At 48.9% G+C, this 4,429-nt stretch overlaps 1 long non-coding RNA gene across 1 annotated transcript; it reads left to right on the top strand.

The window, feature by feature from the left end:
* Nucleotides 1-971: 971 nt before the first annotated feature.
* Nucleotides 972-3,398, top strand: LOC141976563 (uncharacterized). Its single transcript, XR_012636133.1, has 4 exons — nucleotides 972-1,257; nucleotides 1,383-1,464; nucleotides 1,840-1,875; nucleotides 3,005-3,398. It is a non-coding gene; the product is annotated as an uncharacterized LOC141976563 (long non-coding RNA).
* Nucleotides 3,399-4,429: the final 1,031 nt, after the last annotated feature.

Below are 4,429 nucleotides of genomic sequence, written 5' to 3' on the forward strand. Positions count from 1 at the left end.
TGGGTTCCATTTTTAACTCTGACACACAAAGCCCAAACCTGCTTCCTGTGGCAGAATTCCTTGTAACTTCATTGGGAACAAGATCAGAACAAATCCTCTGTTGGTGTAAACAGGTGCATCTCCACTGAAGTCAAAGGAGCTGCATCCATTTACACCAACTGAGAATTTGTTCCATCAAGTTAAAGCACCTAATTTAAACCAGTGAGGGCCAAATCCACTGACCGTGTAGACAGCACTGTGACACATGAGGGGCGTGAGGGGGCGAGTGAGCGGCGATAGATCAAACCTTGCTGAGAGTGGAAATTGCACCCATTTGGTATTCAGTGGGGACTGAATTCAGCCACTGGCATAAGCGGGTGCCTGTCCTGCTTAGACCTGAGCTGGGTTTGACCCTGAGGACTCAGAGTATTGGGGTCGGTGCAGCATCAGTGTAAGTGTCTTGGGGCCTGATTCCCCTTTCTTGGGTGGGACTTCACTGGCTTGAGGGGAGTTACTGCTGATTTACACCAGTGTGGGTGGAGAGACAGGCTATTTGGGGGGTGGGGGTGGCTGCTTTTCCTTGCACACAGCCTGGAGATGATTGCCCAAATGGGGGCAAATAGCAATCTCTGCCCCTCTGCCTGTCTCCTGGCCGAACCCTTGTAATCCATAGCACTGCACTGGCATGGAAGGGAAGCCTGCACAGAGACATCAGGCCCCAAAGTGGGACAAACAAAGGCTAAAATCTCTGCACACTCCCAGTGCATCCTGTCCTTTCCTCCAGACACCACAGCCTCAGGGAGTGACACCACCAAGGGGCCAGATCCCAGCTGGTGTAAATCAGCATTGCATTGGAGTCAATGGAGCCAGATTCCCCAGCTGGTGTTGATTGGCCCCTCTCCAAAGGAGTGAATGCAGCTTTGCTGATTGACACCAGCAGGGGATCTGGCCCCAGGTGTTTAACACTGATGTGTTTGCTCCCCAGGCACTCTCTCCGCCCCGCGGCTGTTCCTGGACAGGCTGTCTGCCCACCAAGGGGACACGGCCGTGCTGTCGTGTTTAGTCCCTTTGGACGCCCCCATGACCCGCATTGTCTTCTGCAAAATGGGAAGGAGATTTCTGTCCAGCCCAAGGAAGGAAACAAACTCGTCTACGACTCACCCTATACAGTGTCCAGGGAGAGTGCAGGGACCTTTTCCTGCCGCTACCAGTTCAAGGATGACAATAACCAGGAGAACAATTCTCTCTCCAGTGACCCCTGGGACCTGCATGTGGATGGTAATGCAATGCACTAATGGTGGGCTTGGTGCAGAGGGGTCAGGGAGCTGGGACAGGCTGGGGTCACACCATGATATCTAGAGTTAATATGTAAAACTTCCCTCTCCTTCTCTGACATTTCCCAGGTGAGAACTCTGTCCTTGGGGCAATGTTTACATGATTTTGGGTGAGGAAGAACCATCCTCTTAGCCATTGCTGAGTTTCATGGTGAGGAACAGCTGTTTTTTCCCACTAATTAAAAGACAAAATATCGCAATCTTCTCTGAAGGGCAGCGTGTGATACACAGATATTTGGCAGGATTAGTGTCATCATGGTCTACTTTACTAAAACCTTCATGAAATACAAGTACGGAACAGAGCAGCAAAAGACGAGCTGATTTTTTTGGTTCACTGGCTATTTCACAAAATCTGAGGGTGGGGAAACTTGTTTCAGATTGACTTGAAAACAATTTTTTTTCACGAAATTTTCAGTGAATCAAAAAGTTGAGAAAAATCTGCTTGAGGTTGGTCTTCTAGCCCTCCTTTGTATGAGGCTTTTGGCTGTTTGAAGTGATCTGTGATCCCTTTGTATCTGCCCCACAGGTGGTGATGGCTCTGGAGGGGACGCATCGCCCCAAGGTAAATGGGTTTGCTCTGTGCTGTGGGATTTCCCTGTAGGAAAGCTGGAGGGCTAGGCTGGGATGAGGGGGGAGCACATGCCAATCTCAGAGGGGAGACTTCACCCCACCACAGGTGCCTGGGTGGGCAGGAGGCCACGGGCTCACCTCCATGTGGGGAATGTAAAATGTCCAGGCAGCCCCACATGCCACCATCTGCTCCCCAGTGAGCCCTGGTATGTGCTCGTGGCCAGTAATGCTCTCAGCTAGTGTTAACAAGGGGTGAAGACCCTGCTGGGCAGAGGGGCAAAGAGGGACTGAGCTGGTGCCCTGTCCTGGCCCTCGCACAGAATCTCAGCCCAAGTGACGAGGATTCAGATAGTGGCCGTTAATGCAGCACCAGCTAGAGTCGGGGGGCTCAGCTCACCTCTGTGCACTCACAGATTGCCATCGGTGTCACTCCATCGCAGTCATCTGTTGCAATCAGTGTGTTGCCCTGGTGTCAAGCTGGCATCACACAAGGGTGAATCGGGGAAATCACTTTCCGTTATAACCCCCTGTCATCAGTCACTCCTCACTCTGGGAAACTTCCATCTCTTGTGCGGACGTTTTCCATGCTTGCCTCTGTCCCAGGGCGAAGGGGTTTTGGGGGCGTAGCAGGTAAATAGAGGAACCTTTGCGCCCGGAGCGTGGTTGCTGCACAGGTGCTAGTGGCAGGTGTGATTCTTGTCGGTTTGGCTGCGATTCAGCTGCTCCTGCACGTGCTTTGCTGGAGTTCAGAAAACAAAGCTGTGAACTAACCGATGCCGAACTAGAATTGCTGGAAGTATGTCGCCTGAAAAACATTCCACCAAAAAAATAGGATTTAATAAAAAAAAATTTCACTGAAAAATGTTATTTTTGACATTTTTATTTTGCTTTAAATGAGAACTTTCCAAAATAGCCAAAAATGTTTCATTCCTAACGGAAATTTTTTTTATTTCCATTTTAAAAAATCACAGCTTTTTTTGAAATTTCTTTCCCCTGCCCCTGCCTCCCCATTCCCCTTTTTTTGCCCGAGTGCAGCAGAATGAATGATGACCGGGGTGGTTTTTTGTTTTCATTTTTACCTTTTTATTTTTCTCTTTTTTCTGCTCTGTAACTTTTCAAAGCATCTCCAACGCCGGCAAACTCACTGAACGGGAAAACGAAAGCGTGGCTCTGGCTACACTGCAGAACCGTTACCAACATAGTCTCCGCGTGGACACACAGCGTACACCGACGGAAGCAGTTGTTCTCCCTGTGGAGGAAACCATGTCCCCAGACAGTGTTAGCTACACCGACAGAAACACTCTTCCCCCCGCTATATCTGAAGCTACGCTGAGGGGGTTATCTGCACAGGTGGTCGCTAAGGGCCCAGTGATTTCAGTGGGAGTTAGGTGCCTAAATACCTTGGAGGGTCTGGGCCCAACTCTCATTTTCCCTTTGGCCCCTGGGTAATTATTCCAAACATGGAGCCATTCTGAAAAGTTACAGAGCAGAAGTGTGTGGGGGGGGACCCAGAAAAAGCAGAGGAGAAAAGCAAAAATCCTACCCTGGCCATGGTTTATATTATCACACTCTATGGCAAAAAGGGGGAGGGGGGGAAAGAAGAGAAAAAGTTTGAAATTAGAAAAATGGGGGGGGGGGAATGGGGGAAAATGCAAAACCAAAAATGGGGGAAAGAGAAAAAGGGGGGGAAATGCAAAATCAAGCATTCAGCATTTATTTATTTATGATTTAGTTGGGGATTGGTCCTGCTTTGAGCAGGGGGTTGGGCTAGATGACCTCCTGAGGTCCCTTCCAACCCTGATATTCTATAATTCTATGATTCTATGATTTGAACAAATATGTGTAACCCTGCCTGCCCGGTCTGGCACTTTGTCCCCCTCTAGTGGTGGACACGCCAGCGAGACCGTGAGGAGCCTAGTGCCTCGCAGGTAAACAAGCTTTTATCTTTTCAGCTAGGGCAGTACATGCTCATGCATTAAGATCAAGAGGTCCCAGGTTTAAGCCCCACTGGTGACGACCCACCGAGGTGTCAGTATTGCATACGTACTGAAATATTTGTTTTAATTACTCTATTTGAATCCTGTAAAACAGAAACATCAATAGTCTGAATTTTTTTTGTGAAACTGGGGTTTCCATGCCACTTTTTTTAACATTTGAAAATCAACCCAGACCCAAGTGCAGTTCGAGGCCCGGTATAAGCTGAAATATTAGACTGACCTAGCTATGCCGTGCAGGGCTGTGAAAAATGTCACACCCGCAGCGCTGTAATCAGGCCGATCAATTCTTTCAATGAATAGATCGCAAAGCCCTTTACCGAGTAGGTCAGTAGCATCATCATCCCCATTGTACGGATGGGGAAACTGAGGCATGGGGCGAGGAAATGATTTACCCGAGGTTACCCAGCCGCAGAACTTGAAATAGGACCCGGGTTTCCTGAGTACAAGTCCAGTGCTTTATCCACTCTACTGAGTGCTTTATTACTTTGTTAATCGAATGTTCCCATGTCCCTGTGTGATGGCTCCAGAGTTGGTCGCACGTATTTCACT

The sequence above is a fragment of the Natator depressus genome, chromosome 23 (genome assembly GCF_965152275.1).
Source record: "Natator depressus isolate rNatDep1 chromosome 23, rNatDep2.hap1, whole genome shotgun sequence".
NCBI classification, from domain to species: Eukaryota; Metazoa; Chordata; order Testudines; family Cheloniidae; genus Natator; species Natator depressus.